The sequence below is a fragment of the Saccopteryx bilineata genome, chromosome 6 (genome assembly GCF_036850765.1).
Source record: "Saccopteryx bilineata isolate mSacBil1 chromosome 6, mSacBil1_pri_phased_curated, whole genome shotgun sequence".
NCBI lineage: Eukaryota > Metazoa > Chordata > Mammalia > Chiroptera > Emballonuridae > Saccopteryx > Saccopteryx bilineata.
The window spans coordinates 51,233,111-51,260,866 of NC_089495.1; positions in this window are offsets into that span (position 1 = coordinate 51,233,111).

A 27,756-nucleotide genomic window follows, 5' to 3' on the forward strand; every position below is an offset into this window, starting at 1 on the left:
TACCCTGATTTATTAATGTCATCCCATTACCATTAATAAAAATTTATTAAAAGAAAAAAAAAAAAAAGAAATATCCCCTAATTTTTGTGAGTGGTATACTTCTATACCATGGAATATTATTTGGCCATAAAGAGGATAAAGTCTTAATTATTTGTGACAACATGGATAGACCTAGAGGGTATTATGTTAAGTGAAAAAAATCAGACAGAGAAAGACAAATATTGTATGATTTCACTTACGTATGGAATCTAAAAATAAAATAAATGAACAAACGAAACAGAAACAAACTCATAGATAGAATAAACTGATAGTTGCCAGAGGGGAGGAGGACTGGGGGCCTGGGTGTGAAGGGATTAAGAATTGGTAGTTGTAAAACAGTTACAGCATATAAAATACAGCATGGGGATCATAGTTAATAATATTATAATAACTATGTATGGTGTCAGGTGGGTACTAGACCTATTGGGATGATAACTTTGTAAATTATATAAAGGTCTAGTCACTATGCTGTACACCTGAAACTAATATAATATTGCATGTCAACTGTCATTGAAAAAAAATTTTAATTGAATAAATAAAATAGAATTTTTCATTATTACAATTATATTGATAAGTAAAAATTAGCTATTCTATTTAATTATAAATTATTGTATTATTCTAATTTTAAATGATTATATTATAATAATAATTATAATTACAAATTACTAAGTATTGATTTATTAACAAGCTAGTGTTACTCCTTCCAGATAATTTCTTAATCTAATTAACTAACACATGGTGTTTAGTAACGGTGCATTTGGGGTTATATTTTTAGGTTTACATCTTAAAGCATTGTTTTATTTCTCAATTCCAAAAGACATGAAATCTGATTATCTTGTATTATTATTCTGATTAATCACAGTAATGATTGTTTTATAATAAATATCTAAAACACTAAGCAGATCTTCAGTAATAAGACCTATGAACGACTACACTATGTATAGTACTTTCCTTTTGCGATAATTTATTCCTAACAATTGAAAACAACATTCTCGGAAAATCCACAAAGCTACAGATCTGTAGTTATTGTTAGAGTTAGCGGTTACACGGACTTACCTTCAGAAAATACTCATCCTCCTCAGAAAAAAAAAAAAAAGATTTATCTTTCTACCGGTAAAATGATATTTCCTCGCCTCTAAAATTTTATTTTCCCTCCTACAGAGAACCTAACAAGATTTGTTTTTTTTTTTGGAACGTAACAAGATTGGTAGCAGTGCTGTCCAGGGTCCCAGCGCGCCCAGGGAGGCTCCGCGCGGCCCACAGAGAGCCTGTCGCCATACATTATAATTTGTGTCTGTCCCTTGCTGCTCTGAGTAATTTTTCCTCCGCCCTGTTCCAAGGAAGCAAAGTCTGACTTTGATTGCTTCGGGGGTGCAGTAATAGCTTGGGGGATGCTGAGCCAAAAGCAATAAGCCCAGGCATCCAACAGATAATCTTCCCCCCCTGCCCTTTTTTTCCGTTGAGAAAGCCCTGGGCTCTTTAGGAGGAGCCGTGCAGGTTTGAGAAGGGGCTGGGAAGCGAAGGGAGAGAGGCACTTGCAGCTTCCCCTGAAGCAGGGAGGGGGAGGGGGGGGGGCTGTTTTGGGGACTTCTGCATTTGGCAGACACCCAGTAGCTCCAGCGCCATGGCATGGACGGTGAGGTGGGTGGAGTGTGAATGAGGAAGGTGCAGGCCGCACGCCGCACGGGAGCAGTGAGGTCCCAGGGATGGCGCTGTGGGCAGTGGCATGGGCTGTGGAACTGACCACTAACTAAAGTGCCCACTCACCTCGGAGGGCGCCGAGCGCAGCTGCCTGAGTCCTCCGGCTGCTCCAGGCACCCGGTTCTGACCGCTTGTTGCTTGTTGAGCTGTTTCCATCCTCCGAGAGTCCAGTACTCTGATGTGCAACTCCTGGAAGGTTTCTTTTACCTCGCACTTAAAGGAAAAAAAAAAAAAGAATTAACGGGTACCATATTTCCTCATGTAAAAGATGCCCTTAATTTGGGGGTCCAAAATTTGAAAAAAAATGTATTACATAAAGTTATTGAACTCGTTTTATTCATCATAAAATTCATACAACTCCTCATCATTGTCAAAACACCCACTCATTAGCTTGTCCTCATCAGTGTCTGATGATGAATCACTGTCTTCAAGAACGAGCTCAAAACAAGCGTGAAATGCAAGGAAAAAAATCTACAGCCACTGTATAAGACGCACCCAGTTTTTAGATCCCAAATTTTTTGGGAAAAGATGCGTCTTATACATGGGGAAACACGGTAAGAGGCAAAGCTACAAGTGTGGCTTAAACAGATTGAATAAATGTGTGATTTAAGCCTATAAGGCTTAAATTCCATGAATTTATATTACTTGGGTGTGGCCTTATTTTCACAGCCAATTCTCTCCTCTTGTGGAATTAGTATTAGTTGTCTAGCTTTTTAATTTTTTTCTATGTGTTAAAGGTATTCAATGCTTTATTATTTTGGATACTTTTTTTTTTAAGTTTCTAGTTTAATGCTGTTTAATTGTACAATGCTAATTAGTTTGCTATTTTTCTAAATCCTTTAGATGAGATCTATATCTTCCTTTTGCCTTCTAATAAAACTGTTAATCTGCATTTAGAGAAATATACTTTCCTCTAAACAACATTTTGCATGCGAGAACTTTCGTGGCTGGAGGTTGTAGATGTTACTAATCTTTGTGGATTTTTTCCATGACTCCATTGCTATGATGGGGAGTGTTTTTAAATTCTGTGGAGGTATTCGTTAAGGCTCTTCTGGTGAGTGGGTAACTTATAACAGACGTTGGGAGGATCCTGGGACAGCTCTTAATAGTGATGGGAGAGCCTGACCTGTGGTGGCGTAGTAGATAAAGCATCGACCTGGAATGTTGAGGTTGCCTGTTCGAAACCCCAGGCTTACCCAGTGAAGGCACATTGGGAGTTGATGCCTCCCACCTTCTCTCTCTCTCTCTCTTTTTCTCTCTCTCCCACCCTCTCTTAAAAAACATGAGTAAAGTGATGGAAGAGCTGCCAGTCCAGACGTGCTGGCCGCCCAGCCCAGGGCGACGTCCTCTCGGGGCCCCTTTCTGTCATGGACTCAGCTGGTTTCCGTTTCTGGTTTCTGTTCCTGGGAGAGAAAGTGTGATTGGACCCCTGTGCTCTCTGGGTCCAGTAGGAAGGTACAGCTCAGACGGTCTTTGGTTGGTTACTTAACTTCTCTCTGCTTCAGTTTTCTCATCTGTAAAATGAGGATGATAATGATACATACTTCATAAAGTTATGGTGCAAATTAAACGAGTTAATATGTGTATACACACACAGACCACATGAAACTGCTTGTCATGTAATAAACACTGTTTAAGAGTTTGCTATTATATATCTAATTTTATCAACATCTGGCCTGTCTATATTCTTTTTATTTACTTGAAATGTCTTAATATATGATTAGTTGGAGTGTAAGGGAGATTCATGTGCATTTTAAAAACATAAATTCTATGTCTGACCTGTGGTGGCGCAGTGGATAAAGCATTGACCTGGAACGCTGAGGTCGCTGGTTCCATACCCTGTGCTTGTCTGGGCAAGGCACATATGGGAGTTGAAGTTGTTGCTTCCTGCTCCTCCCCCCTTTCTCTCTCTCACTGTCTCTCTCTCTCTCTCTCTCTCTCTCCTCTCTAAAATTAATAAATAAATAAAAGAAAATTAATAAAACATAGATTCTCTCATTTTTCATCTAATTCTTGGAAACTCTGTTAATTCTACCTTATTAATGGTACTGTTTAGCTCTGTGATTTTTAAAAACATCTTTTATTTGATCTACCATGTTTTGAAGGAAGATATACACCGATTGAATATTGCTGTGCTTTCATTCTTACTGTACTTTTTTGCATTCTAATGTATCAATGTAGATATTTCCTCCAGCCTTTGTTTAAAATCTGTTTTGTCAGAAGACATGGTTAAAAATCCTACCTGTCTTACATTTGCACAGGCATTAATTTTAGTTTGCCTTTTCTTTCTTTTTTAAAATGTATCTTTGGGCATAATCTAAAACAGTGATTTTCAACCGTTGTTTCTCATGCACTCATAAACTAATTACTAAAAAAAAGGGGGCCTTGACCTCTTCTTCTTTAGTAACTAATTTATTTGTGCCATGAGATGAAAATGGTTGTATTTAGTCAGGGGCACTGACCTTAGTAATTAGTGTGTGTTTGTGCCACGAAAAAAAAAAGGTTGAAAATCACTGATCTAAAATCCATCAAATCCTTGAATTTGGTTTTTAGCAAGAGAGACAGAGAGAAGGACAGATAGGGACAAACAGGCAGGAAGGGAGAGAGATGAGAAGCATTGATTTTTCGTTGTGTAACCTTAGTTGTTCATTGATTGCTTTCTCATATGTGCCTTGACCAGGAGGCTACAGCAGAGCTAGTGATCCCTTGCTCAAGCCAGAGACCTTGGGCTCAAGCCAGTGATGTTGTACTTCAAGCCAGTGACCTTTGGGCTCAAGCCAGTGACCATGAGGTCATGTCTATGGTCCCACGCGTAAACCAGTGACCCCGTGCTCAAGCTGGTGAACCTGTGCTCAAGCCACCTTGGATTTGGTTATTAAATTCACTCAGTGACTCTTTTTTTTTAGATGACTTGATCCACACTGTAACTGTCATATGGCTCTATATCTCATCACCTTGTGTGTTTTCATTTGTGAGATGTTCCTTATGTAACCCAGATATCAGCTGGCCCTTTGTCCACTTTGTCCTCGTCACTGGCTCTGTATTTGGCCTTGTGCTGCCTGAAGGCAGAAATCAAATATGTGCCCCTCCACACATGTGAACACAGGCATGCATGCACAGGCGCACACGCCCCAAGTCCCCTCACCACCCAGCAAGACCATTAGTGATCCACAGCCTGTTCAAACTGCCCCTCACCTGGGTACTTCTGGTCTCATCTTGCAGCTCAAGCACTCATCAAAGCATTTCTTCCAAAGTATTGATAATTCTTTGAATTTAGTCTTTTTTTTTTAAAGATTTTATTTATTGATTTCACAGAGACAGGAGAGGTGATGGGGAGGGGAGAACAAGTAATACAGTTGCTTCACTTTAGTTGTTCATTGCTCGCTTCTCATATGTGCCTTGGCCTGGGAAGCCCAGGGTTTCAAACCGGCTACCTCAGCGCTCCGGGTCTATCCACTGCGTCACCACAGATCAGGCTTTATGTGTGTGTGTGTGAGTGTGTGTGTGTGTGTGTGACAGAGACAGGAAGAGACAGAGAGAGGGACAGATAGGAACAGACAGGAAGGGAGAGAGATGAGAAGCACCAATTCTTTGTTGTGGTTCCTTAGTTGTTCATTGACTGCTTTCTCATATATGCCTTGACCGGAGGGCTACAGCAGAGTGAGTGACCCCTTGCTCAAGCCAGTGACCTTGGGCTCAAGCTGGTGAACGTTTCTCAAACCAGATGAGCCTGCACTCAAGACGACAACCTTGGGGTTTTTAACCTGGGTCCTCTGTGTCCCAGACCGATGCTCTATCCACTGCGCCTCTGCCTGGTCAGGCACAGATTAGGCTTTGAGTTTAGTCTTAACCTCGTTATATTTGTGTTATTAAAGTTCAGATATCATCAAATAGGTATTTCCATGTTTCTTTCATGTGAGAGCAAGAAATATTTATTCGATTTCCTGGTCTAAGGCATTGCTCCTCAAAGTGGCTCATGGTCCGGCAGAGTCAGCATCACCTGGGAGCCTGTCGGACTCTCAGGCTCTAGCCCAGGTTTGCAGTCTGCATTCCAACAAGATCACCAGGAGATTCTCATGCACCTGAAAGTTTGAGAATCACTGGTCTAAAGAACCTTTTGGCACTTCTGATTTTAGTAAACTCAGCACAATCAATTGAATTTACCATCTTCTTTGCTCCTTAAAACTCCAGTCATCTAAGTCAGAAACTTTGGGGACAGCCTTGCCTCTCCTCCCACCCCACCTTCCAAGTCCAGTCAGTAACCATGTCCTGTTGATTCTCTTTCCTTAATCCGACCCATATCTGTCCCATTTTCTTCTTCTCCTACCCACTGCCTCCAGGCCCCCATATTTTTCTTTCTGGATTACTACATCCTCTTCCTCTTTGTCTTCCCAGCCTGCGGTCTGTTCCTCTCAGTGGAGCCAGAGTCGTTTTCTAAAACTGCGCATATGATCAATCACTCCCCTGCTTAAAATCCTCAACATTCTCCCTTGCCTTCAGAATTAGACCCAAATGCTTCACATGGAATACAAGAACCTTCTTATCCAAACCCTGCCTACCTGTGCAGTCCCGCCCTCCTCTGCCGTGAGCTCCAGCCACACCTGCCTCCCTTTTTCTGTCCCTGGAACTCCCTTCCCCCTTCCCTGGCCTGGATAGTTTCTCTCTTCCCCGGAAACTTGGGGTCAGGTGTCACCTCCCTGAGAAGCCTTCTCTTTCTTAGACTGGGGCAGGTGCACTTCCTTACCTCCTGGTATCGCTTGAGTAAAGCTCTGTGGCCCTGGCAAAACCCTGTTTGCCTGTCCCTTTTCCCTGTAAACCCGTGACCAATTTGAGGGCCAGGATGGTAAACCTGACCTCTGAATGGTTGCTCCTAGAGTGGAGCTTGGCTCACAGGAGGCACTCATTAAATAATTGTTGAATCAATAAATGAAAGAGACATTAATCTCAGTATTTATGGATCTTGAAAAGTGGTTTAAAGTTCTTTTGAGGAATAGTCGGTTTCATTGTCTTCTTTTGTTAAATCATTAATATTGTTGCTTTTTTTTAAAATCTCTTTTTAGTTCCTTTTTTATATATTGTATTTCCCATTAAGACAAAAAATAATTTATATCATTAAACTTTCCCTATTAGTTATCCTGACAAATTTATCTTTTCTCTGAGTCTGCCTTTGAAATGCAAATTAAACTGTCCATTTTAAATGATCCTTGACAGGAGTGATTTTTAATGGCAGCCCTTTCTGTTCTTGAGAATTTACAAATGTAGCTCTTCTCCTTTCAAAGCAGAGCAGCTTGATGGGGTGAGTTACCTGTGACATAACGCTCAGTCCCAAATTGCTCCACAAATGTTTCCCTTGGTATTTCAGTTGTAAAATTAAGGCTTTCTTCACATCTCTACATGGCAGATGCCTCCCCCTGCTGCCTGTGTTAACTTTTTTAAAGTATTGTTTAGATACAGACACAATGGTAGAAAAAATTCTATTTGCAATGGCCACAAATAAGATAAAGGACTCAGGAACAAACTTAACAAGATATTGCGTTGGAAGACCTGAAGTTCCTTCTGCTGTTTGATGACTTGGAGCTTCACAGGGCCCCAAAGGCCATGGTTCTCCTGCTCTTGCCAAATATGCTGCCCACCCTGTGGGAAAGGATCCCCACGTTTATTCAAACAAGCCAATCGCATCCTCCTGTAGGATGCAGAGGGCACCTCACCCTCTTGGTACTACAAGGTCTGTCTCCCACAGCTCCCAGGTGCAACCCTCCTGTGGCCATGCACGGCACGAGTCCTCCTCCCCTGGGCTGTGAACATATGTGACTCATAAACTGTGTCCATTTCATGTGTCCAGTGCTGGTGTTGAGTGTTCGGCTACACACACTATTTATGGCGGGGAAATCCCTCCTGAAGGTGGGGGTAAAGAGGATGTGGTCAGAACAGGTATGTGCAAAGACTACATGAGGGATATTTGCAAAATGTTATACAAAAAAGGGCCAACTAATATCTCTAATATGTTAACAAAAAAACTCTCAAAATTGAGGGACAAAAGACTAAAAGTACAATACAGAACTGGGAAAAGAATATGTATAAATAATTCACACACAAAAAAAGATACAAAAGTTGCTCTCAAATATACAAAATACGTACAACCTCACTCAAAATAAATAACACTAGGATACCATTTCTCACCTCTGACTGGCAAAATTTTAAAATATGACAACATATTGTGTTGTCAAAGTTGGGGGGAAATAGAAACTCGTACATCACTGGTGGGCACGCACCCTGGGATAATCTTTCTGGAGAGAAACTTGGTAGTATCTAAAACTATATATGTACTCTCACTTTCTGATGCAGCAATTCAGCAATTTGACTTCTAGAAACCTACACTGTAGATATGCCTCCACCAATATGAAAATACTCATGCATAACTTAACTTATTGCAGCATTGGCTGTAATTGTAAAACATCAGAAGCACCCTAAATGCCGCTACGGAGAGAAGTGGCTGAATAAACTGGGGTGAGTCCATGTAATGAAATAATTCACAGCTGAAAAAAAAAAGGGGGAATATCTCTATGAAGTGATATGGAGTGACTTTTTGAAGTAAAAAAAGCAAAGATCAAGGCTTATCTATAGTGTGCTAAACTTTATGTAAGAAAGAAGGGATTATAAAGATACCAAATAAGCACCTGTATCTGCTTATTTGTCCAAAAGAAATAGAAGAGGGATAAATCAGAAATTAAAGACACCAATTACCTATGGTGACAGGGATGGAAAAGGAGGGAGAAAAAAAGAGGGGAATGAAATCAAGGTATTGTGGACATGGAGGAAGTGACAGTTCTCTTAGCATAGCTTTTGTATAGCTCTCACACTTAGAGCCATAGTAATGGTTCATACATCTTTCAGTTATCCAAAATAAAATATAAATGTACGGGAGACTGCAAGTGGCAAAAAGCCTTTGTAAGTTCGAGGCTTAGCAAAATGCTAAGTTCTTCCCCCACCACGCCATATTGGCTATGAAGCTGAGTATTTGCACTCATCCCACGCCCCCACTTCACTTGCTTGCTAGAAGCAATTTACATGCCCTTCCTCTCATCCTTTGTTCAGATGTTTGTTTTTTTTTGTTGTTGTTGTTGTTGTTTTCACTTTTCTGAAGCTGGAAACAGGGAGAGACAGTCAGACAGACTCCTGCATGCGCCCGACCGGGATCCACCCGGCACGCCCACCAGGGGCGACGCTCTGCCCACCAGGGGGCGATGCTCTGCCCATCCTGGGTGTCGCCATGTTGCGACCAGAGCCACTCTAGCGCCTGAGGCAGAGGCCACAGAGCCATCCCCAGCGCCCGGGCCATCTTTGCTCCAATGGAGCCTTGGCTGCGGGAGGGGAAGAGAGAGACAGAGAGGAAAGCGCGGCGGAGGGGTGGAGAAGCAAATGGGCGCTTCTCCTGTGTGCCCTGGCCGGGAATCGAACCCGGGTCCTCCGCACGCTAGGCCAATGCTCTACCGCTGAGCCAACCGGCCAGGGCATTTGTTCAGATGTTGATTTTACTTGTGCATGGTGGGGGGATTCCTGTTTGTGCCTTAGGTAGATTCCTGTTTACGCCTTAAGAGAATATCTGTTTTTGCCTCAGATGTGTGACTTTGTGTGGAAGACTTCCTTATTTGCATATGGCTATATAATAAGCAAACCCTGAGCTATTTTGCTCTGTCTTGCCATCAGCTAGCAGAGGCCTCCCGATCCCATGCTATTTCTCTTTAAGTCTATTTTTTTCATTGCACAGTTCTCTCGCAGGACCTGGAATTACTAGCTGCACTAGTTTGCAGCATAAATGTAAACAGATCATCCTTAACTACCAGAAATGAATCACTAACAGCACTGAAGGAGATGAGCAAGAAAAGAACTAAGGTAGATAGCTTTGGTAAACAGTATCTTAACAGGATACTAACAGAACAGTACATTAAAACTATAATCTTGTTAGTAAATGTGATCCTCACAGGGGTATGGGTTAATGATTAAAAAATTATTATGGGTGTACTAGAATTGAGCAAATAAGTAAATAAATATACCATAGATAATAGAAGTCATGTTTTTCATCATTGGAGAAAAAAGTTCCCCAAAAAGGCTAATATGAATCCTGTGGTATTAGATTAGAACCAGAGATATCAGTATATCCATGGTTTTAAATACACACACACACAGAGATGAAATATACATGTAGGTGTATAGAGGAATATGCATAATAGAGGAGAAACACGACTTAGAAGGTATGGTTTAGGAAACTGATTTGTGGATAACTCTTCCATTCATTAGTTGTGTAAAATTATAAGCTGATTAACCATTCTTTATAACACCCAGTTAAATAGGATATTTCTCTCCCAACAGGAGTAATACTCAAAAGAGCAGAGCACACATGCTACATTTACTATACTTTCTTTTTTCAGTGGGGATTGTATGACATAGAGTTTACCAGTTTGTTTCTGGGGTACAAACCTATGCCAGTACCACAAACAGCATGAGATGTGTACATGAAATAACACATTTCGGGCACCTCAGCTTGTGGGCTTGCATCTTACTATATTTAATGTATCCTGCTCTGATAAAATCTAGGGCTTCCAGATGAAATGCTATGTAAAATTGCCACTGAGTCAGGGAAAGAGCCTGGATTTTTAAATTGTCAGTAATAAATAACAAAATTTGACCAAGCAGTAGAAGATTGGTTTACTTTTTGATCTCCCTATAAAAATATTACAAAGTTGCTTTTCTGTGAAGAGATGATGAGAGTATGCAGCCAAGAAATGCAGAAAAGTGTATTAAGCAGTTGATAAAAAAACTTTTTCTGGACTCATGATGGTTAAGGTTTGATCAGCTTTATAAAATTTGAAATTTGTATTGATTTCTCTCTAAATAAATAGGCCCTTTCATATCTAATTTGGTATTCAAAACTGTAATATTTTTCTGTTGACAGACAGTTGATATCTTGGTGCTGGTGCTTCACAGTACAAGAACTAGTCACTCCACCCACCCTATCATTCATGGTAAGACACTTCACTATTTCAGCTCTAGCAGCTCTAACTGTGTAACAGCTCTATATAACATGTAACTACATAACATCTTTATAGGCCTAATAGCTCAAATTCTCATTTCAAGAAGTGACAGGCAATCACTGAAACAATATATTTAATTTAAATGCTGCACACTGTGTAATCTATTTGAAGACCTTTAAAGGAACAATTAGGAATTCAAAGTTAAATAATTTCAATCTGCCACTGGGGACCCCATCAGCAAAATGCATGTTGTGGTGAATGAAATTCCATAAATCAAAAAACTTGGTTTCTTCAATTTAAAAACCTGCAAGAAAAAAAAGTAAAAAAAAAAAAAAAAAAAGGGAAACCTAGAGATTAAGACAAATTTAAAAGAGCTAGCATAACGTGTGCCTTTGTCGTAATCTAAACTATTAGAAATGACACTTATGAGATAGTTGGAAATAATATGACTGCACATATGATATTAAAAATTTATGTTACTTTTTAGATGTGAGATTGTTAAAAGTATTTTCCTTGTAGAAATATATAAATATTTATAGATAAAATTATGTGTGATTTACTTCAAATTACTAATGGAGAAGTGGATAAAGTTTGAGGACTAGGTGATGTACGTAGAGTTCCATAATACTATTCTGTCTTTTCTGCGTTTTTGCTCAAAATTCTCTGTAATAAAAGTATTAAAATATTCATTCCATATAATTGTCAAACCCAAAGGATATACATAATACATATAAGATGTCAAGACCATCATACTGATGACAATCTATTATATAGTTATAGTGCATGTCTTGAGGAGTTATAATTTTATATGAAGTAAAAATAATTTCACTATTTCAATTACTAAAATTAAAAGTTGTGTGTAAATTGTATGATATTAGATACATTGCTTAATTTAAAGATGGAAGGTTTTAGGATTTATTTTACTAAGCATACTGAAATGGTTCAAGCATAATAAATACATATATATTTTTTAATTTTTTCCTTTTTTTTTTTAGGTGAGAGGAGGGGAGATAGTGAGACAGACTCCTGCATGTGCCCTGACTGGGGTTCGTCCACCTGGCAACCCAATCTGAGCTGATGCTCTAGTACTGAACTATTTTTAGCACCTGAGGCTGATCTGCTCAGACCAACTGAGCTATATTCAGCACCCTGAACCATGCTCAAACCAATTGAGCCACTGGCTGTGGGAGAGGAGAGGGAGGAGGACAGAATCAAGGGGTCACTTCTCCTATGTGCCCTGACCAGGAATTAAACTTAGGACATCCATATGCTGCGCCAATACTCTATCCACTGAGCCACCGGCCAGGGCCATAAAGACACATTTTAAAGAGGTCAAGTAGCATTTATAATAAAGGCAAAGTTGTTGCTCCTAGCATGAATATAAGGTGATATGAAAAAACTTTCATTTGTTTTGTCATTGTAATAATAAACAATTAACATTTTAGAATTTTTATGAGCCAAAAGACTTTTTTTCAAATGAGACCAATACTTTATTAACATATTAGGAACAAACCAGTATAAAATCCATTTAAAAAAATTCACTTGGAGCTAAAAATCCTGCAGCCTGCCTCTCATCCCCATCCCCAAACCCACACTTCTGTGTTGTTCTCCCCATAGTGGGCAGCAGAGGGTCATTAACCCTAAGGGCAAAGCTGAGGGTGCACTGTGGGTAGGGCGCCAGATCACACTCCAGGTTCACAATCACTTCTGCCGACACGTGAGCTCGCTCCACCCTGACCATGAGCCTTGAAGCCCAGGGCAGTGAAGTCCATGTGCAGGTGTAAAAGGGCAGACAGCACAGGACCACTAGGACGTGGTCTCTTGGTAGCCCTGTGGGATGGCTTCCTGCCTATCCTGGAGGATGTTGCTGAGCAGTGGCAGATGCTCTGGAGTGAGGTCCTGATGCCACCTAATGTCCTGGCAATGACAGATGGCAGTTGAGTATAGATCATTGAGCTGCTATGCAGGGGTCTCAAACTCAACTCAGCATGTGGGCCGCAGAGCAAGATCACAGCCCTTCGGCGGGCCGCACTAGGTCTACAAAAGGCAACTGTTACGCAACACTTTTCTCACTGCAGTTGAAAACAAAAAAAAATCAGTACAACAAGCACAATCGTACATGCAGTTTACTCAGTGTCACAAAACAACCAGAAACTGTAGTTCGCATCACAACTGCTGTTAACTAAGCTAATATCTAGCTAGGATGCTAGAGAAATGAAAAATACAAGTAGGCCCCTAGGCTTACTTAATTTTATCCAAAATATTTTGAACTTCGTGGATTAGTCTGCGGGCCACACAAAATTGTTCGGCGGGCTGCGAGTTTGAGACCCCTGTGCTATGTGTTCCAATTCAGGTCAGGGGTGAGGACAAAGCCATCAGAAGGATCTTAGTTCTCAAGACCAGTACTTACACCTGTATTTTGTGACATTTGACATTGTTGAACCCTCACTGCTATTTGAAACTCTCCCTTTAGTCTCCCTGCCCTCCTAACTTTCTGGTCATTCTCTCTCAGTCTCACTTACAGGCTATATTCCCTCCAATGCCCCCATCAGTCATTGGTGTGGGTGGGAAGAGAGCTTCCGTGTCTGTGGTCCTCTCCTCTCGGGATTATGAGGAGGCAGGATAAACTAAAGGGAGAGCTCAGGCATGGTAGGACTAAACCCAAAGTCCTCTGCTTTCCTATCCTAGCCTCCCAGGAAAACTGCGCAGATCCACTGCAGAAATAAAATACGGTATATCAGTTTAGAAAATACTTCATGAAGAAACCATTTGACTTTATATGATTTGATTTTACATAGAACAGCACAATAACAAACAGCTTTCCGCTTCAGATAAATCTAGATATGGTAATATCTATTTATCGATAACTTGGGTTGAAGGACTCTTAAGAGTGATGACCCCCAATTTTTATTTTTTGGACAAACTCTACATATTGAAAGAACTTGAAATCTTTGCCACTAGGAGAACTCTGAAGTGTCTCTTCTTTACAGTTTTTGAAGGAATAGTTAATGAATGGTTTTGGGTATAATCTTCAGTGCATCTGCTGGTACACAGGCATAAAAAATGGCTAGTTTTGTATTTTTTCAGCATGAAAATTGATATACACTTGTTGAGGTTCTGATGCTGACTTCTGTTTGCTTGGGAAGTAATCTACTTTCTGACTTGTGATAACACACTTCTTTGTTATAAATTTCTCTTTACTCTGTGTATAAGTGTAATTACAGTCCCAATGAACATTATTTCTAAATAAATCAAATTTCGAAGGAGGATCCAAGATGGCAAAGGAGTAGGTGGAAACTATACTCACCTCCTCCCAGGACCAAACTGGAATTCCAACTAAATTATAGAACAGTCTTTCTGAATAACCAACAGAAGACTAGCTGAAAAGAAGTCTTATAAACAAGAATCTACAGAAGAAGCCACATGGAGACTGGTAGAAAGGGAGGAGATGCAAAACGGGCTGACCCCGCTCCCAGGGGCAGCAGCTGAAGTTCCTGAGGAATGTCTGAGCTGCAAAGATTCCCCTGGAGCAGCATGGGACTTAACCCCATGCCCAGAGGACCAGAGCAGGGGAGGCACCACATATCACCTGGCTGTGAAAAGCAGCGGGGTTTCTGTCCACCAAGCAGAACCCTAGAACACAGGCACACTCTTAAAGGGCCAACACATAGAATTTCATTTGCAGCCACTAACTCTGGGCTCTGGCAGAGGGAGGGCAGAGCAGACTAGAAAAAGGTGAGGAGACTCTGGTGTTTCTGGCTTTGGGAGGGAGCTGAAGGGACAACTGCCAGGACCCCTGTGCCGAGTCCCTCTCCCCCACCGAAGACACTGTCTTTCTTGGTTGGAACACTGCCCTCCTTGCAGCATCAGCCTGGGGAATACAGTAACCCACCGTCTGGACTACCTTGTGTGCCACCCTGCAGAGCTTCTGCCCTGCTGAGCAGTAAGGCCAGAGGCTCTGTCAGTGACTGAGCCTAACAGGCAGCTGCCAGGCAGAGGCAGTGGAGGTGGATCTCAGGTGACTTGGGACTTTTGCTCACCTGCCCCAGGGCCGGCGCTGGTAAAAGTTGGCTGTGGTGTGCAGCTTGGTCCTTCCCGGGTGCACCCAGGCACGGCAGAGGCAGACACAAAACTGCAGATCACTTGTAGCTCCAAACTGGTTTCAGAGGGTCAGTCACAGGCAGCATCTGACATTGGCCTGCACCGGAGTCCCTCCCAAGGAGCCCAGTGTCAACCCACCCAGTGGCCTGCTTCAGACAGCATCAGATCAGGATCCAATAAGCTTCACAGGCAGCACGCCCAAAGGGAGATCTTGGCAGGACCCAAACCCTGATGGGCCAATTCCACTTCGTGTGGTCAGCACCGGCACAGCAGCTTGCCCAACATGGCTGGGGCTGTGCCTCACAGCCAGCTAGCCTGAGGGTCGATCTCACTATGAAGGGGCCAATAGCAATCAAGTCTCAATACAACAGGAGGGCTCACATAGCTCACACCAGGGACATTCCTGGAGCTTCCAGCTCAGGAAATCAAGAGACTGCACTACTAGAACCCACGGGACACATAAGGCCACCCCGTGAAGACTGGGAGTCATAGCACATCTATCTAGCACACAGAGAAAATACAGAGAGGCAGCCAAACTGGGGAGACAAAGGCCCAAAATGAAAGACCGGGAGAAATTTCCAAAGAAAGAGCTAAATAAAATGGAAGTGAGCAATTCATCAGATATAGAGTTCGAAGTAATGGTTTTAAGGATGCTCTATGGCTTTACTGCTCAGCAGGGCAGAAGCTCTGCAGGGTGGCACACAAGGTAGTCCAGACGGTGGGTTACTGTATTCCCCAGGCTGATGCTGCAAGGAGGGCAGTGTTCCAACCAAGAAAGACGGTGTCTTCGGTGGGGGAGAGGGACTCGGCACAGGGGTCCTGGCAGTTGTCCCTTCAGCTCCCTCCCAAAGCCAGAAACACCAGAGTCTCCTCACCTTTTTCTAGTCTGCTCTGCCCTCCCTCTGCCAGAGCCCAGAGTTAGTGGCTGCAAATGAAATTCTATGTGTTGGCCCTTTAAGAGTGTGCCTGTGTTCTAGGGTTCTGCTTGGTGGACAGAAACCCCGCTGCTTTTCACAGCCAGGTGATATGTGGTGCCTCCTCCTGCTCTGGTCCTCTGGGCATGGGGTTAAGTCCCATGCTGCTCCAGGGGAATCTTTGCAGCTCAGACATTCCTCAGGAACTCCAGCTGCTGCCCCTGGGAGCTGGGTCAGCCCATTTTGCATCTCCTCCCTTTCTACCAGTCTCCATGTGGCTTCTTCTGTAAATTCTTGTTCATAAGACTTCTTTTCAGCTAGTCTTCTGTTGGTTATTCAGGATGACTGTTCTATAATTCAGTTGGAATTCCAGTTTGGTCCTGGGAGGAGGTGAGTGTAGTTTCCACCTATTCCTTTGCCATCTGGAATCTTTTATTTTATTTTATTTTATTTTATTTATATCTTAATTCTAGTGTGTTGTTTGAGGTACTCCATTTGCGGGAATATGTCTTTTCCCTTCATCTCGTTTCTCTTCAATTTGGTCTCAACATTTTGTAATTTTTTAAATGGGCTGTTCTTTTCCTTAGTGCATATTGATGGCAGGTGAGATAGGTATAAATGAAAGAGAGGCATATATATATATATATATAAACATATCTGACATGCCTAGAGGTATTTCTTTGGCCATATTTTCTAAGATGGGATTCTATTCTTTCTATGGCTAAGGGCACCAGACCCAGTGATAGTAAGTCTTTAAAACCAGTGGTGCTTCCCAGGTTCTAGACTTAGGGATTTGTGTTACAGTACTCTATCCGTTAAGATCAGGGGAAGCGAGTGACGTCAGAGAAATGGTGCCGTAAGGAGTGATACTGATAAATCTCCCCCAAAATTCAACAAGATCTTCAACCAGAGACAGAAAAATCTATCTTTGGAGCCTCCAGAAGTTCCACACTAAACGCAAAGGCAGAGGCAGCAGCAACCTCATAGCTGGATCATCAGGCTACTAATTCAGGAAGGAAAAACTAGGAGAGAGGCTCCGGGAACACGGACTCTCTCATTGGTGGAGCCTGCAAATGCTAATGAGCCTTGACTGCCAACGCGACTGAAGCCCAATATATGAAATCGCCATAGAGACTTATCAACTGCAAACCTCTACCTGAGCGTGCCACAGGGGCAGACCCCAGGGTACAGAGTCATCAACTAGGAAGAGGGAGAGAAAAGAAAAAACAAGAAGATAACCCCTCAAAATCAAGAATAATTCACAAATTTTATAACCTATCCCATTTTATTATATTTGTTCGTTTGTTTCTCTTATCTTCTTGTCTTGATTATTTTCTTCCTCTTCCAATTTGGTTGTTTAATTCTCTGCCGGTCTTATCCTCTCCTCTCCTTGAACTACATTACCCATAAGTGTTACATCTCCCATTATCTTTTCTTTCTTCTTCCTTTCTCTCTATGAGGGTTGCACTCCAAAACCCTTAACTCTCTCTCTCTCTCTCCTTTTATTCTTTTTTCTTCTTTTTGTGTTTTTCTTTCTTTTTTTTCTCCCTCTATATTAGTTTCTTCTTTTCCTCTCATTAAATCCTCAATCATGAAAAAATTATTTTATCTGGGACTCAAATTTTTCTTTGTGGCGCTTTGGGGGTTTTTTACTTCACTTTTTTAACTCACTAGCAGTGCTCCCCACCCTGGCTCTCCATTTTATCTAGTTTTGCTCCACTAAATACAATAGTAATTTTTTAATTTTTTCCCCTTTTTCCTGATTCCCTCTATTCCTCTCATCATATCTCTTAGTCAACCATCACCTAAAAGAAAATCATTTTATTCTTGACCCAAATTTTTTCCTTTTTTGCATTTTGTGGGTCCATACCCCTTTTTTTGCCCCTTTATCACTTCACCCCAACTCAGGTCCTCCATTATAGGTAGTTTTTGTTCTATTTAGCACAATATAATTCACAGTTCACCACAAGATTTTCTCAAGAAGGAGGAGAGAAGAGGAGAGGAGAGGAAAAAAAAGGGGGGGAATAATAATTTTTTTCTTTTTTCTTTTTCTTTTTTTAACTTTTTATTCTTTATTAACTCTCATTAATACTATCAACAAAACCACCCTCAGATGCCATTAAGAAAGAGGAAATCGAATATCATGGATACAAAAGACAGAGAGGTAGCACAGATAGATGAGGAAAAATCTATGGAGAAAAAATTTAATATATTGGAAACCTTGGAGCTAAATGACAGAGAATTTAAAATAGAAATCCTAAAAATACTCAGAGATATACAAGAAAACACAGAAAGGCAATTTAGTGAGCTCAGAAAACAACTCAATGAACACAAAGAATATATTACCAAGGAAATTGAAACTATAAAAACAAATCAAACAGAGATGAAAAACTCAATTCATGAACTGAAAAACAAGGTAACAAGCTTAGCTAATAGAACAGGCCAGATAGAAGGTAGGATTAGTGAAATAGAAGACAAGCAACTTGAGGTACAACAGAGAGAAGAAAGAGACTCAAAAATTAAAAAAAAAATAAGAAAGGGCTCAGGCCAGTTGGCTAAGTGGTAGAGTGTCGGCCTGGCGTGCAGAAGTACTGGGTTCAATTCCCGGCCAGGGCACACAGGAGACGCTCCCATCTGCTTCTCCACCCCTCTCCCTCTCCTTCCTCTCTGTCTCTCTCTTCCCCTCCCACAGCCAAGGCTCCATTAGAGCAAAGATGGCCCCGAGCACTGGGGATGGTTCCATGACCTCTGCCTCAGGTGCTAGAGTGGCTCTGGTCACAGAAGAGCGACGTCCTGGAAGGGCAGAGCATCGCCCCGTGGTGGGCATGCTGGGTGGATCCCGGTCGGGCGCATGCAAGAGTCTGTCTGACTGCCTCCCGGTTTCCAGCTTCAGAAAAATACAAAAAATAAAATAAAAATGAGAAAACCCTACAGGAATTGCCTGACTCCATCAAAAAGATAACATAAGAATAATAGGTATATCAGAGGGAGAAGAGAGAGAAAATGGAATGGAGAACATATTCAAACAAATAATAGATGAGAACTTCCCAAGCCTGTGGAAAGAACTATAGCCTCAAATTCTCAAAAAGAACTCTGAGTTTTCTCAACCCCAACAAACCTATTTCAAGGCACATCATAATGAAATTGGCACAAACCGACAAAAGAAAAAAATTCTCAAGGCAGCCAGGGAAAAGAAGAATACAACATATAAAGGAAGGCCCATTATCATCAGTTTTTCAACAGAAACTCTACAAACTAGAAGAGAGTGGACCCCAATATTTAAAGCACTGAAAGAGAGGAACTTTCAGCCATAAATACTATACCCATCAAAGCTATCCTTCAAATATGAAGGAAAAATAAAAACATTCACAGATACAGAAAAGATGAGGGAATTTATCATCAGAAAACCCCCACTCCAGAAATTACTAAAGGGGGTTTTCCAACCAGATACAAAGAACAAAACAAAACAACACCACAAGTAAAAGCTCCACCAAGAACACAATAAAACCAAATTTAAACTGTGAAACAACAAAAAAAAAGAGGGGGGGGGGAGGATGGAGATTAACGGTAGTAAAGGATGATGGAGTGTAAAGTACTCACAAGATAGTGCACTACAATGAACAGGGTAGGAACCCTTTTCATTACTTAATGGTAACTACCATTAAAAATCCACCATAGAAGCTCATGATTTAAAAAAGATAGCAACACAGGAAAGATGTATGGAATACAACCAAACAAAAACAAAAGATAGAAAAACAAAAGAGAAGAATCAAACAAGACACAAAACTAACAGAAAGCAATCTATAAAATGGCAATAGGGAACCCACGTGTGTCAATAATTACACTAAATGTAAACGGATTAAACTCACCAATAAAAAGGCACAGAGTAGCAGAATGGATTTAAAAAGAAAATCCAACTGTATGCTTCCTACAAGAAACTCATCTAAGCAACAAGGATAAAAACAAATTCAAAATGGAAGGCTGGAAAACAATACTCCAAGCAAATAACATCCAAAAAAAGCAGGCGTAGCAATACTCATATCTGAAAATGCTGACTACAAGACAGCAAAAGTACTCAGAGACAAAAATGGTCATTTCAGAATGATTAAGGGGATGCTGAATCAAGAAGACATAACAATTCTTAATATATATGCACCAAACCAAGGAGCACCAAAATATATAAGACAGCTGCTTATTGACCTTAAAACAAAAACTGACAAAAATACAATCATACTTGGAAATGTCAATACACCACTGACGGCTCTAGATCGGTCATCCAAACAGAGAATCAATAAAGATATATTGGCCTAGGACATGGAAACAACCAAAAAGCCCATCAGTAGATGACTGGATAAAGAAGATGTGGCACATATACACTATGGAATACTACTCAGCCATAAGAAATGATGACATCGGAACATTTACAGCAAAATGGTGGGATCTTGATAACATGATACGAAGCGAAATAAGTAAATCAGAAAAAAACAGGAACTGTATTATTCCATACGTAGGTGGGACATAATAGTGAAACTAAGAGACATTGATAAGAGTGTGGTGGTTACGGGGGGGAGGGGGGAATGGGAGAGGGATAGGGGGTGGGAGGGGCACAAAGAAAACAAGATAGAAGGTGACAGAGGACAATCTGACTTTGGGTGGTGGGTATGCAACATAATTGAAAGACAAGATAACCTGGACTTGTTATCTTTGAATATATGTATCCTGATTTATTGATGTCACCCCATTAAAAAAATAAAATTATAAAAAAAAAAAAAAAAAAAAAAAAAAGAAAAAGATATATTGGCCTTAAACAAAACACTAGAGCACCTGGATATGATAGACATCTACAGGACATTTCATCCCAAAGTGACAGAGTATACATTTTTCTCAGTGTACATGGATCATTCTCAAGAACTGACTATATGTTGGGCCACAAAAACAACATCAGCAAATTCAGAAAAATTGAAGTTGTACCAAGCATATTTTCTGATCATAAAGCCTTGAAACTAGAATTTAATTGCAAAAAAGAGGAAGAAAACCCCACAAAAATGTGGAAACTAAACAACATACTTTTAAAAAATGAATGGGTCAAAGAAGAAATAAGTGCAGAGATCAAAAGATATATACAAACAATTGAAAATGACAATATGACATAGCAGAATCTATAGGATGCAGCAAAAGCAGTGATAAGAGGGAAGTTCATATCACTTCTGGCCTATATGAACAAACAAGAGAGAGCCCAAGTGAACCACTTAACTTCACACCTTAAGGAACTGGAAAAAGAAGAACAAAGACAATCCAAAACTAGCCGAAGAAAGGAGATAATAAAAATCAGAGCAGAAATAAATGAAATAGAGAGCAGAAAAACTATAGAAAAAATTAATAGAACAAGGAGCTGGTTCTCTGAAAAGATCAACAAAATTGACAAACCCTTGGCAAGACTTACCTCGAAAAAAGAGAAAGAACTCATATAAACAAAATCCAAAATGAAAGAGGAGAAATCACCACAGACACCATAGATATACAAAGAATTATTGTAGAATACTATGAGAAACTTTATGCCACTAAATTCAACAATCTAGAAGAAATAGATAAATTCCTAGAACAATACAACCTTACTAGACTGAGTCAAGAAGAAGCAGAAAGCGTAAACAGACCAATTAGTAGGGAAGAAATACAAAAAACTATTAAAAACCTCCCCAAAAATAAAAGTCCAGGCCCAGACGGTTATAGTAGCAAATTCTATCAAACATTCAAAGAAGACTTGAATTCTATTCTACTCAAAGTCTTCCAAAAATTGAAGAAGAAGCAATACTTCCAAACACATTTTATGAGGCCAACATGACCCTCATACTGAAACCGGGCAAGGACAGCACAAACAAGAAAACTACAGACCAATATCTCTAATGAATACAGATGCTAAAATATTAAACAAAATACTAGCAAATCGAATACAACAACATATTAAAAAAATAATACATCATGATCAAGTGGGATTCTTCCCAGAATCTCAAGGGTGGTTCAACATACGTACAATGGTTAACGTAATACACCATATCAACAAAACAAAGAACAAAAACCACATGATCTTATCAATAGATGCAGAAAAGGCATTTGATAAAATACAACACAATTTTATGTTTAAGACTCTCAACAAAATGGGTATAGAAGGAAAATATCTCAACATGATAAAGGCCATATATGATAAACCATCAGCTAACATCATATTAAATGGCACAAAACTAAAGGCTTTCCCCCTTAAATCAGGAACAAAACAGGGTTGTCCAATCTCTCCACTCTTATTTAATGTGGTGCTAGAGGTTCTAGCCGGAGCAATCAGACAAGACAAAGAGATAAAAGGCATCCATATAGGAAAAGAAGAAGTAAAGGTATCACTTTTTGCAGATGATATGATCCTATACATTGAAAACCCCAAAGAATCTACAAAAAGACTACTAGAAACAATAAGCCAATACAGTAAGGTCACAGGATACAAAATTAACATACATAAGTTCATAGCCTTTCTATATGCCAACAATAAAATATCAGAAAATGAACTAAAAAAAATAATCCCCTTCACGATTACAACCAAAAAAATAAAATACCTAGGAATAAACATAACAAAGAATGTAAAGGACTTATATAATGAAAACTACAAAGCATTGTTAAGGGAAATCAAAAAAGATGCAATGAGATGGAAGAATATTCCTTGTTCTTGGATAGAAAGAATAAATATAATCAAGATGGCCATATTACCCAAAGCAATATACAAATTTAATGCAATTCCCATCAAAATTCCAATGACGTTTTTTAAAGAAATGGAACAAAAAATCATCAGATTTATATGGAACTATAAAAAACCCTGAATAGCCAAAGCAATCCTAAAGAGAAAGAACGAAGCCTGGGGCATTACAATACCTGACTTCAAACTATATTATAGGGCCATGACAATCAAAACAGCATGATATTGGCAGAAAAAAAACAACAACACTCAGACCAATGGAACAGAATAGAAAGTCCAGAAATAAAACTACATATTTATGGTCAAATGATTTTTGATAAAGGGGCCAACAACACACAATGGAGAAAAGAAAGCGTCTTCAACAAATGGTGCTGGGAAAACTGGAAAGCCACATGCAAAAGAATGAAACTCGACTACAGTTTGTCCCTTGTACTAAAATTAATTTAAAATGGATCAAAGACCTAAATATAAGACCGGAAACAATAAGGTACATAGAAGAAGACATAGATTCTAAACTCATGGACATTGGTTTTAAAGAGCATTTTATGAATTTGACTCCAAAGGCAAGGGAAGTGAAGGCAAAAATAAATGAATGGGACTACATCAGACTAAGAAGTTTTTGCTCAGCAAGAGAAACTGATAACAAAATAAACAGAAAGCCAACTAAATGGGAAATGATATTTTCAAACAACAGCTCAGATAAAGGCCTAATATCCAAAATACACAAAGAACTCATAAAACTCAACAACAAACAAACAAACAATCCAATAAAAAAATAGGAAGAGGACATGAACAGACACTTCTCTCAGGAAGAAATACAAATGGCCAACAGATATATGAAAAGATGCTCATCTTCATTAGTTATTAGAGAAATGCAAATCAAAACTGCAATGAGATACCACCTCACACCTGTTAGATTAGCTATTATTAACAAGACAGGTAATAGCAAGTGTTGGAGAGGCTGTGGAGAAAAAGGAACCCTCATTCACTGTTGGTGGCAATGTAAAGTAGTACAACTATTATGGAAGAAAGTATGGTGGTTCCTCAAAAAGTGAAAATAGAACTACCTTATGACCCAGCAATCCCTCTACTGGATATATACCCCAAAAACTCAGAAACATTGATACGTAAGGACACATGTAGCCCCATGTTCATTGCAGCATTGTTCACAGTGGCCAAGACATGGAAACAACCAAAAAGCCTTTCAATAGAAAACTGGATAAGGAAGATGTGGCACATATACACTATGGAATACTACTCAGCCATAAGAAATGATGACATCGGATCATTTACAACAAAATGGTGGGATCTTGGTAACATTATACGAAGTGAAATAAGTAAATCAGAAAAACCAAGAACTGCATTATTCCATACGTAGGTGGGACATAAAAACGAGACTAAGAGACATTAATAAGAGTGTGGTGGTTGGGGGGGGAGGGAGAGCAAAAGAGGGAGGGGGAGGGGCACAAAGAAAACTAGATTGAAGGTGACGGAGGACAGTCTGACTTTGGGTGATGGGTATGCAACATCATTGATTGTCAAGATAACCTGGACATGTTTTCTTTGAACATATGTACCCTGATTTATTGATGTCACCCTAGTAAAATTAAAATAAAAAAAAATCAATAAAGAGAAAAAAAAAAAGATCAAAGCTGGCATGGAGAAATAAAAATCTCTAGTGTTCTTGCTGGTCAAATCCTTTTGTGAATTTGTCTTTCCCTGTGTAATAGAACTAGCAAGGTCCTTTTTAGGACATTTTTCAAATGGGATGCCACTGTGATGTAACGAGGATTCCCTAACTGATTTCTCTGGCATTGAAGACCAAATCTTTGGACTCCTTGTTTTTTTTAATCCTTTTTATGTTTCTGTTCTCTTTGGTAGCTTCTCAAATGGAAGTGAATTCAAAAGAGGGTGAGAGATAGAATGTAATACCTGGTGTGTGAAAAGTGCTTATTGATGTAGCTCTTGAGCAGTGGTAAGTGATTCCGGGATTTTTTCCCTTACTGACTTCTTCAGTTCTAGATCTGAGATCACAAAGTGAAGCTCCCTTATTTTATGAGCATTAAAGCTGAAGTGTTGAGTATTCCAAGGGGCTGCTTCTCCACCTGGGACCTTGACTTTCTTCATGCTCTTTGAGGCACTGCCCTTGTTCTTACTGGGATTGGCACAGCAGGCTCTCTCTCCATCTGGTGATTACTATTGCTGTTGTAGTTCATGACTGAATCCATTCCATGGCACATCCATTTTTACTTTTATTCTATTATTCACATTCATGTCAAGTGAAATTGTCACAGCAGAGGAAATGACATTTAGGATTATATCTGTCATGGGTGTACCCTTTTTCATCATGGTTTTGAATTGCCTTCTATGGCTTGGTGTACCACATTTTGTGATATTAAATGTCTGGAAAGTCAGTGCATTATTTGCCTTCGAAAAAAGACATCAACATTTGGAACTCATTTTATTTCCCTTGTCTATATATTTAAAATATTTTCTCTTTGAAATAGGTAAAGCAAGTGTGAATAAATCCGAAGACTCCAGAATTGTTGCTGGTAATTATTGTGTTAATCATTTCTTTCTCTCTGCAATAAGATCTTCCAGTACCTCAGAATATTTTATATGATCTAAAAAGTCAATAATCTGTGATTTCAGCATCTTTGAAGATTTTTTTTTAGACAGCCATTCCCTAGGACAGGGGTCCCCAAACTACGGCCCACGGGCCGCATGTGGCCCCCTGAGGCCATTTATCCGGCCCCCACCACGCTTCCGGAAGGGGCACCTCTTTCACTGGTGGTCAGTGAGAGGAGCATAGTTCCCATTGAAATACTGGTAAGTTTGTCGATTTAAATTTACTTGTTCTTTGTTTTAAATATTGTATTTTTTCTTGTTTTGTTTTTTTACTTTAAAATAAGATATGTGCAGTGTGCATAGGAATTTGTTCATAGTTTTTTTTAATAGTCCGGCCCTCCAACGGTCTGAGGGACAGTGAACTGGCCCCCTGTGTAAAAAGTTTGAGGACCCCTGCCCTAGGATATGAAATATCTGTGAAATTGCTGTCTTCCTCGTCTTCACAATTACAGGTTTGGAACTCATTTTACTCTAAGGCTGTGCATATAAATGTCTTTCTCTGCCTTTTTGGTTCAGATGGATTAGGTGTGGAGACATCCAATGACTCCAGGACAGGTGCTTATTTATTCTTATTTAACCCTGGCTTTTCCTCTTTACCATAACTGTACAGTTCCTTTGTATGGTTCCCATTGCTTGCAATTCTACATCTCATTGTATCAATTAAAACTTGACCTATTAGTGATTCCTTTGACTTTATAAATGGAAGCTTTGAATTTGCTCTACAAATTGTTTTGTGTCTGGTGGCTTTTCTTTGGTTCTTTTGTCTGCATAGAATCTGTAGGCTGCATTAGTTGTGGGATGTCTTGTGTAACAAACAGAATTTTTCTACTTCCTTCATTTTCTGCCTTATGAAGGTCAAACTCCTGCCTGTGGCCTGGACAGAATATGAAACACTTGTCATGCTGTGGAACTACTTTTAATAACATCTCCTGTTTACTTTCCTCTTCCTCTTCACCTTGAAGACTGTTCTTTTTTTGTTTTTGTTTTTTGGTGTCATCTGAAGTAATGTTCCTTTAAATGTAGTGATATTGCTTGCTTCACTTGTTTAGAACCGAGTCTTTTTTCTTGCTATACATATTAATGTCAGGTGTAATGGTCATTCTGAAGGAGTACATTTTATTGGCCTCTTTTTTTTTTTTTTTTACCTTGATCCACCTTTTTCATTTGGTTGTCAGGTACATCCCAATTCTTTTCTATGGTTTGAGCTAGAACCACCCTTGTTATTGACTATGTATGAAATTGATGGGGTTTTTTTTGCTTTTGGATGTAGAAAAAGCAGACATGCAGCAATCAAAAGACACTGTCTCCTTCAGTACTGCCAGTCTGTTTCTTTTTTATTTATTTATTTATTTATTTCATTTTTCTGAAGCTGGAAACAGGGAGAGACAGTCAGACAGACTCCCGCATGCGCCTGACCGGGATCCACCCGGCACACCCACCAGGGGCGAAGCTCTGCCCACCAGGGGGCGATGCTCTGCCCATCCTGGGCGTCACCATGTTGCGACCAGAGCCACTCTAGCACCTGAGGCAGAGGCCACAGAGCCATCCCCAGCGCCCGGGCCATCTTTGCTCCAATGGAGCCTTGGCTGCGGGAGGGGAAGAGAGAGACAGAGAGGAAAGTGCGGCGGAGGGGTGGAGAAGCAAATGGGCGCTTCTCCTGTGTGCCCTGGCCGGGAATTGAACCCGGGTCCTCCGCACACTAGGCCGACGCTCTACCGCTGAGCCAACCGGCCAGGGCTGTCTGTTTCTTTTGATGGTTTGCATCAGATGGGACAACACATTCTCTTGTAGACAATATATATTTCATCAATCTTTGCCTCCCCTGGCTTTGGAGGGGAAAACCTCATATACCTCTCTGGCTTCCCAAATTGAAATTGATCGAATACGGGGCATGAAGCAGAGTCCAAAATAGTTTGTGTAAAATGTATTTGTGGTTGTACCTGAATATATATACCTCTTAGTTGTTTTAGTTGCTCATCTGTTTAACAAGTTCATGATCCTCCTTCTGATATGCATTGAATATGAAGCCTTGGCTAGTCTTTGAAGCTGGTAGAGATTCGTGTTCCCCTTCGCCCTCTTTCCTGTCCTTCACACTGCTAGATAAACTACTCACATCAATAGAATCTGGGCAACACACTTTCGTCCATTTGGCAATTGCTCTTGCATTAGCAGCTCATGACCAAGTCTTGTTATCCTTTGCATATGTCTCCACATTCGATATGCTCATTTAGTGTGCTACTCATTTTGATGTTGGGCAAAACAGGCAGTTTGGAGGGAATGATTCAAAAATGCATCTGCTACATTTTTCTTTTGCTCTAGATTTTTCATCTTTGTTTTCAAATTGCATCACAGTTCCTTGCTCTGCCTGCCATTAAGCATATGTGAAATTGATGGCTTTCCCCCCTCACAGTCCTATATTTGCAACTCACTGTTATTTGCTTTCTTGCTGTTTTTGATGTGTTTTTCTTTCTTTTAGATTTAGAAACAAAGAACTTGACAGAATCAGAAGACTTCAGGGATGTCACTTGCAAATCTTTTGGTAACTCTGAATTTTTTTTCATAAAATAAGACATTGCTTTTCAGGATTTCCACAAGGTGATAA